We start from the raw sequence: 15,588 nt of genomic DNA, 5'->3' as shown, positions 1-15,588 counted from the left end.
TCCCCTTTTAATTAGTATTTTGTGGGAGGTGTTTTGAGACTATTTAAATATCCAATTCTATATCAAATGTTCACTCATGAGTTTTAGCATCCATTGATTATTCTTTTTTTATTCAAGTATAATGAACATATAGTGTTATATTAGTTCCAGATGTACAATTTAGTGATTCAACAATTCTATACATTAGTCAGTGCCCATCATGATAAGCATACTCTTACTCCCCTTCATCTGCTTCACCCATCCCCCATTGACCTCCCCTCTAGCAACCACCAATTTGTTCTCTATAGTTAAGAGTCTGGTGGGTTGCATGTGTGTGTGTGTCTTTTTATCTTTGTTTTGTTTCTTAAACTCCACATATGAGTGAAATCACATGGTATTTGTCTTTGACTTATTTCAGTTAGTGTTACACACTCTAGATTCACCCATGTTGTGGCAAATGGCAATCTTTCATTCTTTTTTTTATGGCTGAGTCATATTCTATTGTATATATGCCACATCTTCTTTATCCATTCATCTATGGATGGGCATTTGGGCTGCTTCCATATCTTGGCTATTGTAAATAATGCTGCAATAAACATAGGGGTGCATTTATCTTTTCAATGGAATGTTTTCATTTATTTTGGGTGAATACCCACTAGCAGAAATACTGGATTGTATGGTAATTCTATTTTTAATTTTTTGAGGAACCTTCATACTCTTTTCCACAGTGGCTGCACCAACTTGCATTCCCACCAACAGTGCGCGAGGGTTCCTTTTCCTCCACATTCTTGTCAACGTTCGTTATTTCTTGTGTTTTTGATTTAGCCATTCTGACGGGTGTGAGGTGATATCTCATTATAGTTTTGATTTGCATTCCCTGATGATGAGTGATGTTGAGCATCTTTTCATGTGTCTGGTGGCCATCTGGATGTCTTCTTTAAAAAAAATATCTATTCTTGCCCTTTGTGCAATCCAGTGATTTTTTTTTAATTTTTTTTCAATATTTATTTATTTTTGGGACAGAGAGAGACAGAGCATGAACGGGGGAGGGGCAGAGAGAGAGGGAGACACAGAATCGGAAACAGGCTCCAGGCTCTGAGCCATCAGCCCAGAGCCTGACGCGGGGCTCGAACTCACGGACCGCGAGATCGTGACCTGGCTGAAGTCGGACGCTCAACCGACTGCGCCACCCAGGCGCCCCAGTGATTATTTTTATCTGAATCAATATTATTATGATGGTTGCCAGACAGTGATTTTTAATCTAATCATTCATTCTATATTTATTAGTTGGCATTCTGCTGTAAGGAAAAAAATTTCCCTTCTCCTTATCAATTAGTTAATTAACTCATGCATATCGGTATGGACTCATGGATACTTATTTTATTCGCTGGATTCTAATCTCTTGTTATCATTATTTATCAAATCTATTATCAAATTGTCCCCAATTTGGCAGTGTCCCTATCATTTTTTTAGTACTTCCTTGCTTTCTGGAATAAGATATTCTATGCTCATTTGTAATTTTCCTGCCATTTCTTCTGAGAGTCCTACTTCCTTTTATTTTTACTTAAAAAAAAAAGTTTACTTATTTATTTTGCAGGGGGAGGGGCAGAGAGAGGGAGAGAGAGAGAGAGAGAGAGAGAATTCCAAGCAGGCTCTGCACTGTCAGCATGGAGCCTGATGTGGGGCTTGAACCCACAAACTGTGAGAACATGACCTGAGCCAAAACCAAGAACCAGACGCCCAACTGACTGAGACACTCAGGTGCCCCAGTCCTACTTCCTTTTAAAGGAGAATGATGTTTAGAAATCAAAATGTGGAGCTAGGTATGTTTATTGTTACTGGAACGTCACTGCTCCCAGCTTTTCTCAATGACTAGCGCTAAGGCACACATACACACACATTCCACTCAGGCTTCTGACAGCCTGCACTAAGCTGTGAGGTCACTCTCCTCATCTCTTGCTCTATGATCTCACCTTACCACCCTTACCATGTGCCCAACCCACAGCTAGATCCTCTCTTCGCCCTGCTCAGAACCTAACATCCCTCAGCTGCTGTCACTCTCTCCACACAGTCATCCTCTTTACCCCATTGCCACAGCCCTCTCTTCCCCAATTTGGAAACTCTTCATAATTACCCTTCAAGACTCCCACACCCTGGAATTCTACCTGTCATCCCCACCTATCATGCTCAGCCCCTTTGAGTAACTTGAATTATGCAGGATTGGGGCGCCTGGGTGGCTCAGTCAGTTAAGCCTCTGACTTTTGATTTCGGCTCAGGTCATGATCTTGCGGTTTGTGAGATTGAGCCCCATGTCTGGTTCTGCACTGAAAACATGCAGCATCCTTGGAATTCTCTGTCTCCTTCTCTCTCTGTCCCTCCCCTGATCATGCATGAGTACACACACACACACACACTCTCTCTCTCTCTTTCAAAATAAATAAACATGAAAGAAACACGTTATTGAATTATGGAGGATGAAAGGCAGGAAGGCAGAGACTGTCACAGGGCCAACATCTCCATTAGGCACATAGACACAGTGCCCAAAGCCTATGACACTTGTAGGGGCCCACAACAATGTTGTAATTTTAATTTATTTTAAATTCAGAAAAAAACAATGAACATCATAATGAATCCGGCCTGAATTATATTTATTTTTATATCAAGACAAAATAAAATGTTTACTTTTTTTTAAGGCATGGAAGGCAATTTATTTAGCTTTGTGAAACTTTACTTTCACAATAATACATACCCTTGGCACTGTAAGACCTTATTAAAGTTTTGTAAATTGTGCTAATAAGGTAAATATTTAGGTTGATTTTATGAGGTTTTCAGACACTAAGTTTGAAAAAGTTAGTGGTTATCATAATTTGCACACATGATGACAATGAAAACAGTAAATGAAATCAATGAATACGATTTACCACCCCTGGGGCACCTGGTGGCTCAGTGAGTTAAGCATTGAATTGTGGGTTTGAGCCCCCCATCGGGCTCTGTGCTGACAGCTCCGAGCCTGGAGCCTGCTTCAGATTCTGTGTCTCCCTCTCTCTCTCTGCCCCTTCCCCACTTGCACTCTGTGTCTCTTTCTCTTAAAGATAAATAAACATTAAAAAAATTATTAAAAAAATAAACATTAAAAAATAAAAAACTTGATAATTGTAAATAAGCTAACATTTAAAAATGTATACTTTGGTAAGTATATGAATAATTAGGTAAACTTGACTAATTAGGAGAAGCTGACTGGGATACACACATTAAGCAATATAAGTGTTCATCTAAATTTTTTATATTTCATTTTTTTTTTTACAAAATACTTATTCAAGTTGTTTAATGTATAACTTCTCATGTGCCATTTTGGAAGTCCTTTATATTAAAGACTATTATTTGTGTGTCTGATGCCAAACAGTGCTTATTCTGGACCTCCACGTTTGTATAAATTTGATTTCTTCTTGAGACACAAGTTTCTTGCTGGATTTCTGAGGTAACGTTTTTATTATTTCTGCAGTGGGTGGTGGACCCTGGTGCATCAGCCAGTCTGGTGATTTACTTCCCTCAGGATGCTGTGAAATTGAATGAGAGCGAGATCATCGTCCTGCTGGTCTCAAAACTTCTGACATGTTTGGTTTAGTATTGTTTCTTCTGTCGGGGAACCTTATTTTTTAAATTAAATTAAATTAAATTAAATTAAATTAAATTAAATTTTATTATTTAATTTAATTTTATTTTTGAGAGAGAGAGAGGCGGGGGGAGAGCACGTGTGAGCAGGGGAAAGGGGTAGAGAGGGAGAACCCCAAGCAGGCACTACGCTTAGTGTGGAGCCAGACACAGGGCTCCATCCCATGACCCTGGGATCTTGAGCTGAGCCAAAATCAAGAGTCGGATGCTCAACAGAATGAGCCACCCAGGCACCCCCTGTCAGGAAACCTTATTAATGGAGTATGTGCCTGAACAACCCTGCGGGCAGATGCCATCTCACTGCCCATCATGACCCAAATGTTTAATTAATTTTTATGGAGGAAGGAAAGTGTCTATTCCCCTTGAAAGCTACAGTGCAGTCCTGTGGCCTTGATTAGTTTTGTAAGTCCAGTTCCTTGTAGAGTTTCTGGAACATAGCATATACTCGATAAATGTGAAATAAATGAATGAATAAGTGGCCAAGTGTTAGGGCTTATGTTTCTTGTTTTTCCCATGGCAGAAAAGAATAGAGCAGAAAAAAAAATCATCATATTTGTTGATGGCCTGTTTACTAGAATGAGTGTTTTCTTTGCCCCCAGTGGTTCAAAGCTATCTATATATTCATCCATTAATTCAAATACTTATTGGCTCCCTACAATAGGAAGTGCTTCCTTTGTGTGTCAATATGGGATTGTGGAATGTCCAGCTTGGTCTTAGGAGAGCAGGCTGTGTCTATAAGAACAAAGTCCTGAACTAACCTCTCTGGCACAGCACTGTCGTCCACGGGCCCCACACGTCGGAAACACGCTGAGCTAATCCTCCAGTTCCAGTTCTACACATCCCCGCTCATGCAGCCTTTTCTATACCTTTGACACGAGCCAACTTCATCTTTTCTCAGCATCACTGTCAAAAACATACACATTGTCATAACTGCTGTAGCTCTAGTGCTGTCCGTTGCTTTTTAAACAATCATAAAATCAAATCTAAAGCTCACGTTGAGAGCTTGTTTTATTGATGACGTACAATGGGAGATGGATGAGATATTTGGGGCCAGAACGGTTGACCATCTACCATCTTTATTGAGAAATTTCTGATTTCCAATCTAACTAACTCAAATGAGTCGTAATTCAGAGACGTGATAAAGTTAAATTTTCCTCTGTGCTGACTATGAAAAGCACTTGGGAAGCACAATAATAACATAGACATGATTGTATAAGGAATGCTCAATATACTTAAAATAACACTTTCAAGTACCCTCAAATACTTTGGCATAAAATATTCCATTTGAACCTTTACTATTTCTAGGTCAGCTGTTGGCAAACTGTGGCCTGGGGTTGCATCCAGCCTTCTCCCTGTTTTTTTATGGCCTGTAAACTAAGATTTTTTTTTTTTTACATTTTTAAGTGGTTGAAAAAAATAAAAAGAATATTCTGTGATATGTGAAAATTGCAGTAAATTCAAGCTTCGACGTCCGTAAGTAAAGTTTTATTCAACTCAGCTATATCCATTTGCTTATGTATTATTTGTGGCTGCTTTTGAATGATGAAGGGCAGAGTTCAGTTGGAACAGAGACTGTTGGAACAGAGACCAAAGCCAGAAATATCTGCTATCTGAAACTGTACACAAAAGTTTGCCTTCCTGGGTTTGAGGTACTAGACACACATCAGTGAACAAAACAGAGATCTCTGTGTTGGGGGAAGTCATCAAGAGGGCGTGACTACCAGCTGATCCAAGAGCTAGACCCAGGTGACAGGAGGCTTCTTAGTCCCCCCCCCCCCATCATTGGAATGTACATTCTGAGCATCATTCCCATAGCCAGAGCTGTTTCAAGGGCACAACCTTAAAAAAGAAATGTGTTGTTGAGACCATTTGGATTGTATATGGGACTGAACCCTGTTAAGTGCTCTATATAAACTTTTAAGATTCTGGCACGTAGGTATGATGACCTACCAATCTGGACTGGCCTGCTTCTTTCTTTGGTCTCTCCTTGCCCTCTGTGTAGGGGGACCAGGTTTGAATTTCAGCCGGAGAACTCCCAAAGTTGCAAACCAACACCCTGCCCTCAGAAAACTTACATTCAAATACGGGAAGACAGGAAACAGTAAGCATACGTACATTATATATAGTATTATTAGGATGTGATAAATGTGATGAGAAGAAAAGATGTAGAGGAGGGTAAAGGGAATAAGGATTTTCTTTTTTTGGTGGGGGGAGGATGTTACACTTTGGAAGACAGCAATCAGGGTAGACCTCGTTAAAAAGGTGGTACCTGAGCAAAGACTTGAAAAGGGTGAGGAAGTGAGCCACGTGGGTGTCTGGGGAAAAACATTGGAGGCAGAAGGGATAACAGCAGCTCCTCATACAGTTGTTGTGTGAATTGAGTTCATGTATTTCACTAAAAATAGTGCCTGGCAAATGGTAAATTCTCAAAAAAAAGGGGGTTCTTTTTTAGAACGAGCTAGCTGTAGACGCTCCTTTCCTCTCTGCAGTGGGCGGATGTACTGAGTGCCTCTTGGTAGGCACTCACTATAGCAGAGAAAGGCTCTCCTAAGTACGCAGGGTCTCAATATCTTAGCTTTATCTATCCCAGGATTAGCTTTCATCCCTGGGGCTTAGCTCTCAGGGGCAGAGCCATCCTGGAGAATCATGAGCTCGCAAGGTATCATACCTGTGGTCTGTGTATTTATCAGATACGGATCCCGGAGTCTGTCGGCACACACAGGCGCAGGGACTTGCCCTACCATCACACAATTAGTCAGCAGCAAAGCTTCGATAGGCATGGGGTGTTTTGCTTCCAGGTCTAGTGTTCTGTTCCTGCCCTGCGCTCCTCGTCCTGCAATAAACCTATTTTTACACGGCTTATTTCTTCCAGTAAACTTTCAGGTGTCTTTGCGCAGGGACCACGTCTTACTCATTTTTGTTTTCCCCTTCAGAATCAGGCACTAAACAAACAAAAAACCAAAACCGTTGCAAGAACAGTCGGTGCTTGAATTTGTTGGGTACCGTTTCAAATCGTAACCACTACCTGTAAGTCTGTCAGATAATGCCAACGTGGGACCGACCGTCCCTTGTTTCCTGCGTTTGTATAAAGCATGGGGACATAAATTGTCCTACAAATCAGGGAGTTCCCAGAAGAGATACCGGACATTTACATTTTCAAACTTTTTTATGTTGCTAAATATCATGTGAAGATCCTGGAGCATAAAGATGATTCATGAGCTTTGGGCTTTGATGAGCAGTAGTAGCGTCAGGCTGCTAGATAAGAGATGGCATTTCCAGGACAAAAAATGGGGCAGACAATGCAGGACAAACACTTTGTTGTCCCTTGTCTTAATCCAGGGTGGGTTCTCAAAGTGTGGTTTATGGGCGGGCGGCATTAGCATCACATGATGCTCATCAGAAATGCAAATTCTTGGGGTGCCTGGGTAGTTCAGTCCATTGAGCGCCCGACTCTTATTTCGCCTCAGGTCATGATCCCAAGGTCATGGTATTAAGCCCTGTGTCAGGCCCCACGCTAGAGCTGAAATAAAAAAATAAAATAAAATAAATGTGTTCAACAAATTTTTTAAAAATGGGAGAAATAGTTAAGGATATGTGAACTTCCTGGGGACTGCTGTGAGGTGACACTGGATTACGTTTATCACCTGATTCCCATATGCCCTTACTCAGACTGGCCTATTTTAGAGTGGTATTACAGGCCCTAGGAATTCGTATTCAACTCAAGAGTTTGTAGCCAACATTTCCCAAAGATTTGCTGGGTATTTTTTAGGTAAATGGCTGCAGGCTTATTTGGGTAAAGTTATGAAATTTCAAGGTCCTGATGTTTGAACAGTCTGGCTTCTGTAAAATATTTGCTTGTAAAGTCCTGCTTTTATTTTATTTTTGTAATAAAAGACACTCAAAACCTCTCAATTTTTGTGCTTGGAGGCTCCATGCTCTACAAACCAGAGTTAGAGATCTCTAAGTGTCAGGCCACTAATTGCTATAAATATTTCATGGTAATTGCTAATCATGCCCATTCTTTTTTAGAGGTTTGTTTAAACCCTTGTTTAAACATCAGTTCTGGGTAAATAAGGCTGAGATGATCTAGGAGTACATTTTTTTTCTTTTTTCTTTTCTTTCCAAGGAAGATGGACTATGCTAGTGGGAAAGCCTTAGATGTGTCAAACATTTTGATGAGATGTGTGTTCATTTGAGAAAGGAACCAGAGAGAGAGAGAGCCAATCTGGTGTGTACTGGAGGGAGAGAGAGAGAGAGAGAGAGGGAAATCTGAAGCTGAGGATGGGGATACATCAACAGGGAGTGCGAAAAAAGAGCCCAAGAGACCAGATACTGCGTTGGGGGGGGCCAGAGCAAGAATCAACTGATGGCAAAACTGCCTGGAAGGCTGATAATAGAAATATTAAATGTAGATTTTTAACATGTCTGCTGTGTTTATATACTCTTTAGCAGTCGAAGCAACAGAACACAACCAGTTCTGTGATTTACAGTTTCTCTTAACAGAAGAATGTCAAAATTATGTTGGTAATAAGAGCATTGATAAAGGATTTTGCCTTTCCACTCTCATATGAAGTTGGAGAAATGCAGTGATTTAGGTTTGAGAAGAGAAACAATTCGGAGGATAAATTTGGTTTTGTCTTTAGGTGACCTAAACTTGAACAATAAAGAGTAACGAGGACTTCTGTTTCCAGCGATATGGCAGACTAAGTTATCTGTTACCTCTTCCAACGCAAAACACTTAAAAATGCTAGACACATTACAATGGGCATCCTTTTCGGTGCATAGCTGAATTTATAAGAAAGAAGGGGAAACTCCAGGGCCAAAACTTGAGAGTCAAATGAAAAATTGGAAGGGTTTGTAGGTCTCAATAACCAATATACTTGGATTTTAATGGCGTCACAAGGACGGAAGACAGGTTTTAGGTCCATTGGGTAAGAAATTGATGAGACTTGCAGTGGCAGCAACGATGATGAACAAGCTGGACTAGAAAACAACTACTTTCGGCTAGTCGCTGACCAAAACAAGCGTTTCCTGATGAATGGTAACTGCAGGACTATTCTCACATGGTTTAGGCATCCAAATTTATTTTGTCCACATGCTTTAATAATATTCAATCAAAAACTTACCATAATGGTGCATCCTTGGACGCCTGCCAGAAGCACGTGCCACATCTGGAAGAGCATGCTCTCAGTCCAGGCCTTTGCAAAACAAACGACAGGATTAATCCCCAGGGTCTTCAGATTTTGGAATTATTCATGTCTTTAAGTATGTTCAAGTGAATAAATAAACAAATGAGGGAATAACAATCATAATAGAGAAACAAAACCTTACGAACAGAAGATACAGTAAAACCTTGAGTTGTGAGTAACTTGTTCTGTGAGTTCTGCAAGACGAGCGAGTGATGTCTTACAATAAGGGTAGTACTCCGTGTGGAATGTCACATGATCACAACTGAATCAAAGGTTCTTGAAATTCGCTTTGATATGTAAGTGCTTTGGACTGTGAGCATGTTTCTGGACTGAATTATGCTCACAAACCAAGGTTTTACTGTAGTAAGTATTAGAAAAAAGAACCAGATAGAACTTCTGGAACAATTACAGCAATCGACATTAGAAACTCCGTGGAAGGGTTAGTTGCAGATTAGAAGCAGTTTAAGTGAGAATCAGTAAGAAATACAGAAATAATCATGAATGCACCAAAGATAAAAAGGGATTCCTTCTCTGGATAGATTCATACATCTCTTTGGGTTACATTATAATTATAGTTATGTTGGCTTAGGAGCTGTTACAGGACTCGCAAAGAGAAGAAAATGAGTTAGCACTCTGAAGTCTTTACAACTATCTTATTAGCTTAAAGAGAAGGTGATGTCAAAAAATTAAAAATGGAAATTTTCTTATGGTCATAAACATGATACAAATTTCTCTTACCCTGTCATTGGCAGGTGAACAACCAAAGAAAAGTGGGTGTCATTGAATGCCTCAGTAACAGCTGGGATAGTAAACACAGCATGCTCCAAGGGCTCTTCTAGAGGGAAGAGTTGGAAAGTGTGATGAAATAATGATCACTTTTTCTTATTTCAAAATTCTCAATGTGCATAACATACTACCATTTGTAAAAATAAAAATAATACGTCTTACATAATATTTATTTTACGTATATGCATGCAATACACAGGAAACTGGTAACGAAGGCTGCCTCTGGTGAGGGGAATGGTGTACCTAGGGGGATAGGTATGGGAGAGAGATTTATTTCTCACAGTTCTCAAACTTTTCTAGTCTTAGGACCCCTTTTGGTCTTTTAAATTTTTTTTAATGTTTATGTATTTACTTAAACTTTTTTTAAACGTTTATTTAGTTTTGAGAGAGAGAGAGAGAGAAAGTGGAGGAGGGGCAGAGAGAGAGGGAGACACAGAATCCAAAGCAGTCTCCAGTTTCTGAGCTGTCAGACAGAACCTGACATGGAGCTCGAATTCATGAACCATGAGATAATGACCTGAGTTGGACGCTTAACTGATTGAGCCACCCAGGCACCCCAGGACTCCTTTTGGTCTTAAAAATTATTGAAGTTCCCCAAGTGTTTTTGTTTATATGAGTAATATGTTCATCAATATATACTGTACTAGAAGTTAAAACAGAAATCTTAAAAAGATCTATTTAATAATTCACTTAAGGGGCATCTGGGTGGCTTGGTTGGTTGAGCGTCCGACTTCGGCTCAGGTCATGATCTCATGGTCCGTGAGTTCGAGCCCCGCGTCGGGCTCTGTGCTGACAGCTCAGAGCCTGGAGCCTGTTTCAGATTCTGTGTTTCCCTCTCTCTCTGCTCTTCCCCTGTTCATGCTCTGTCTCTCTCTGTCTCAAAAATAAAATAAATGTTAAAAAAAATTTTTTTTAAATAATTCACTTAAAAGTAAGAATAAACCCATGATGTGTTAACATAAATAATATCTTGTTAAATAAAAAATAAAAAGAGAGCCTTGAATAATAAATAAAATAAATAATAAATAAAATAAATAAATAAAATAAAATAATAAATAAAAATAACTATATTTTCTAAAACAGAATTTAGTGAGAAGAATGGCATTGGCTTTTTTTTTTTCCTTCCGTAAATCTTTCTAGTGTCTGGCTTAAGAGACAGCTGGATTCTTACATTAGCTGCTGTATTCAGTGTTTGCGATCTTACATATCATGGAGATTCTGGAGAGCACCACTGTACCCTTGAGAGAGAATCAGAGTGAGAAAGGGAAACAATATCTTAGTACCATTATCAAAATAGTTTTCATCTCACAGACCTATGCAAAGGATCTCAAGAACCTTGGATTGCACTTTCAGAATTGCTTCTGTATAAAATCTATTTGAATTCTATACCATGTGCATGGATTAGCAAGTCACAATACATCCAAACTTGCATACATACAAATATCCATACATGCATATGCATGTATAAATGTACACCTTTCAAGGCTCTCTCTTCTGATATTTCTGGAATGCAAAAAGAAAGGCAACTGGAGGTTTCTGTGAAACAACTGTGTCACAGTTTTGATAACGCTTTTAGAAAGGAAAAGCGAACATATAGCTGTTATATCTAGTATTTATTGGGAGCTTATTATGTACTGGACAGTGTGTCAAGAATTTTACCTGCCTTATATAATTTAATCTTTTCCTGAACCATATGAGAAAGGTGCTATTATTTTCTTCACTTTATTAAGGAGAGACTGGGACTTAGAGAAGTTCAATCATGTGTCCGAGATCATGCAGCCATTAGGATTTTGCTACGTCCAACTCCAAAGCACATCGCTTTCAAAAACTAGAGTCTAAATGGTGGTCTTTTTTCTTCTTTTAGTGTTTAAAATTGTGGTAAAATACACATAACATAAAATTTACCATCTTAACCCCTTTTGAGTGTATCGTTCAGTAGTATTAAATACTTTCATAATGTGCAACTATCACCACTATCCATTTCCGTAATTCTTCTCATCTTGTAAAACTGAAACTCTATACCCATGAAAAGATAACTGTTCTTTCCACCCTTCCTCCAGACCCTGGCAACTACTATTCTATCTGTCTGTACAATTTTGACTACTCTAAGTATCGCATATAAATGGAATTACATAGTATTAGTCTTTTTCACATAGCAAGGTGTCTTCAAGATTCATCCATGTTGTAGCTTATATCAGAATTTCTTCCTTTTTATTTTAATATATGTGCTGCTGAAGTGAGCACAAAATTACCTCATTTTTAAAAGCTGAATAATTTTACATTGTAGGCATCTATCACATTTTGCTTATCACTTCCTCCATCGATAAACACTTTGGTTGCTTCCACATTTTAGCTATGGTCAATAATGCTGCTGTGAATAAAGCCTTTAGTTTAGTTAATATTATTATTATTATACCAATGTTCTTAAGTTTGACAAATGGACCATAGATATGTTAATAACGGGGCAAGACAGTTTTGGTGAAGGAATTCTGTGTATGTTCTTGTAACTTTTCTGTAAATTGCAAATTGTTATAAAAGAAAGATATCTTTAAATAGTGAATGACAAACTTTTAATATTTGGTCAGTAATAAATATACCTTCAGGAAGATTCTTCTCATATGTAATTTCTTTCTACTTCAGTATAAGCATGTATTGCTATTTTTGTCTATTTCCTGTTAGTCATTAAGAACCTCTGCTCTTTACTTGCCATAAAAAGTGTTTTTTTATGACTAAAAATTTGAGAATTACAACAGCTTTTCACATATATTTGCATTTTAAACAATTCATGTTATTTAAACAACCCAAAATCATGGTTCAATTTTAATCCCTGTATAACTATTTGGCCATATTCTTTGGCAATACTGTCTTAAAGTCACATAGGCACAGCAAGCTGACAATCATTATGATTGGCTTTATTTTTTAACTTTATTGAGATACAATTGACATAGAACATTATGTAAGATTAAGGTATACAATGTTTTGATTTGATACACTAATATTTTGCAAAACGATTACCACCCTAGTGTTAGCTAATACTTCTGTCACATCATCTAATTACAATTTATTTTTTGTGGTGAGAACATTTGAGATTTATTCCCTTAACAACTTTCAAGTTTATAATACAGTATTGTTAGCTATAGTCCCCATGCTGTACCTTAGATTCCTCAGAACTTACCATCTTATGACTGAAAGGTTGTTCCCTTTGACCATGTCTCCCCACTTTCCCCACCCCACCCCCTAGTAATCACCATTCTACTCTCTGTTTCTATGAGTTTGATGTTTTTAGATTCTACATATAAATGAGATCATTCAGCATTTGTCTTTTCTAACTAATACCCTCAATTTCTATCCATGTTGTCACAAATAGCAGGATTTCCTTCTTTTTTAATGGCTGAATAGTATTCCACTATACCACATTTTCTTTATCCAGTCATCCACTGATGAATACTTAGGTTGTTTCCCTGTGGATATTGTGAATATTGCAGCAAAGAACATGGGAGTGCAGATTCCTTTTTGAGTTAGTGTTTTCATTTTTTTTTTTTTGATAAATTCCCAGAAGTGGGATTTCTGGATCATATGGTAGTTCTATTTTTAAATTTTTTCAGTAATCTCCATACTATTTTCCATAGTGGTTGCACGAATTTATATTCCCTCCAACAGTGCACAAATACTACACATCCTCACAAATACTTGTTATCTCTTATGTTTTCAATGATAGCCATTCTAAATGTGCATGAAATCACAAGAACCCAACTAACCAAAACAATTCTGAAAAAGAAGAACAAAGCTTCAAACAGATGATGATCCAAACACTATGGTATTGGCATACAAAGTGATCCAAACAGTATGATATTGGCATAAAAACAGACACATAGGTTCTAATTAATGGAACAAAATAGAGGCCCCAGAAATAAACCCGACATATACGGTCAATCAATTTACAACAAAGGAGCCAAGAATATGCAATGGGGAAAGAACAGTCTCTTTAATAAATGGTGCTGGGAGAACTGGATAACCATACACAGAAGAATGAAATGGGACCCTTATCCTAAACCACCTACAAAAATTAACTCAAAATGGACTAAGGACTTAAGCATAACTTGAAACCATAAGCTCCTAGAATAAAACATGAAGAAAAATCTCTTTGATATTGATCTTGGCAACAGTTCTTTTTTTATTTGACACCAAAAGCACAAACAACAAACACAAAATAAATGAGTGGGGCCACATTGAACTAAAAAGCTTCTGCAGAACAAAAGAAACAAGCAGCGAAATGAAAAGACAACCTATGGAATAGTAGAAAATGTCTGCATATCATATATCTGATAAGGAGTTGCTATCCCCAAACTATGAAGGACTCCCACAACTCAATAGGAAAAAAAGAACAATTCCATTTAAAACTGGGCAGAATAACTTGACCAGGCATTTCTACAAAGAAGGCCTACAAATTACCAAAAGATTTATGAAAAGATGCTCAACATCACTAAGCAGCAGGGAAATGCAAACCAAAACCACAGTGAGAAACAGCTAATTGTTGGTGTTAACAAAATGGATTCCACTGAGCCACCCTACCTACAGCCAGAAGAGATATGAGGAAATCGTTAAGGAAGTCAGCACCTACATTAAGAAAACTGGGTACAGGCCCAGCACAGTAGCATTTATGCCAGTTTCTGGTTGGAATGGTGACAACCTGCCGGAGCCAAGTGCTAACATGCCTTGATTCAAGGGATGGAAAGTCACATGTAAAGATGGCAATGACAGTGGAACCACACTGCTTAAAGTTCTGGTTCTGCATTTGGCTACCCGCTCATCCAGTTGACCCTTGTGTCTGCCCCTCCAGGATGTCTACAAAATCGGTGATATTGGTACTGTCCCTGTGGGCCAGGTAGAGACTGGTGTTCTTTTTTTTTTTTTAATGTTTATTTTTATTTTTGAGAGAGACACAGAGACAGAGAGAGACAGAGAGAGATAGAATGTGAGTAGGGGAGGGGCAGAGAGAGAGGGGGACACAGAATCAGAAGCAGGCTCCGGGCTCTGAGCTGTCAGCACAAGCCTGATGTAAGGCTCAAACCCACAGACTGTGAGATCATGACCTGAGCCAAAGTCAGACGCTCAACCGACTGAGCCACCCAGACACCCAAGACTGGTGCTTACACCCAGCATGGTGGTCACCTTTGCTCCAGTCAATTTTACAACTGAAGTAAAGTCTGTTGAAATACACCATGGAGCTTTGAGTGAGGTTCTTCCTGGGGACAACATAGGCTTCAATGTCAGGTATGTATCTGTCAAAGATGTTCATCGTGGCAATGTGGCTGATGACAGCAAAAATGACCTACTAATGGAAGCAGATGGCTTTATGGCTCAGGTGATTATCCTGGACCATCCAGGCCAAATCAGTGCCAAATATGCACTGTGCTAGATTGTCACATAGCTCACATTATTTGCAAGTGTGCTGAGCTGAAGATTTATTGTCGTTCTTGAAAAAAGCTGCAAGATGGCCCCAAGTTCTTGAAATCCGGTGCTGTTGCCATTGTTGATATGGTCGCTGGCAAGCTTTTCTGTGTTGAGAGCCTTTTTGCTGTTTGTGACATGAGACAGACAGTTGCTGTGGGTGCCATCAAAGCAGTGGGCCAATAAGGCAGCTGGAGCTGGCAAGGTCACGAGGTCTGCCCAGAAAGCTCAGAAGTCTAAATGAATATTACCCCCAATACTTGCCACCCCAGTCTTAATCAGTGGTGGAAGAACGGTCTCAGAACCGTTTGTGTCAACTGGCCTTTTAAGTTTAATAGTAAAAGACTGGATACTGATAACAATGCATTATAAAACCTTCAGAAGGAAAGGAGAATGTTTTGTGGACCATTTGGGTTTTTGTATATATGGCAGTTTTTTTTTTTTAATTTTTTTTCAACGTTTATTTATTTTTGGGACAGAGAGAGACAGAGCATGAACGGGGGAGGGGCAG

At 38.9% G+C, this 15,588-nt stretch overlaps 2 pseudogenes; both read left to right on the top strand.

The window, feature by feature from the left end:
* Positions 1 to 15,588, top strand: part of LOC101091990 — a 94,011-nt pseudogene that overhangs the window by 42,131 nt on the left and 36,292 nt on the right.
* LOC111558391 lies at positions 14,648 to 15,429 on the top strand (annotated as a pseudogene).

This window comes from Felis catus, chromosome F1 (genome assembly GCF_018350175.1).
Source record: "Felis catus isolate Fca126 chromosome F1, F.catus_Fca126_mat1.0, whole genome shotgun sequence".
Taxonomy (NCBI): domain Eukaryota; kingdom Metazoa; phylum Chordata; class Mammalia; order Carnivora; family Felidae; genus Felis; species Felis catus.
Note: the sequence above shows the minus strand (reverse complement) of the source record. Positions and strands in the feature narration are given on the sequence as shown.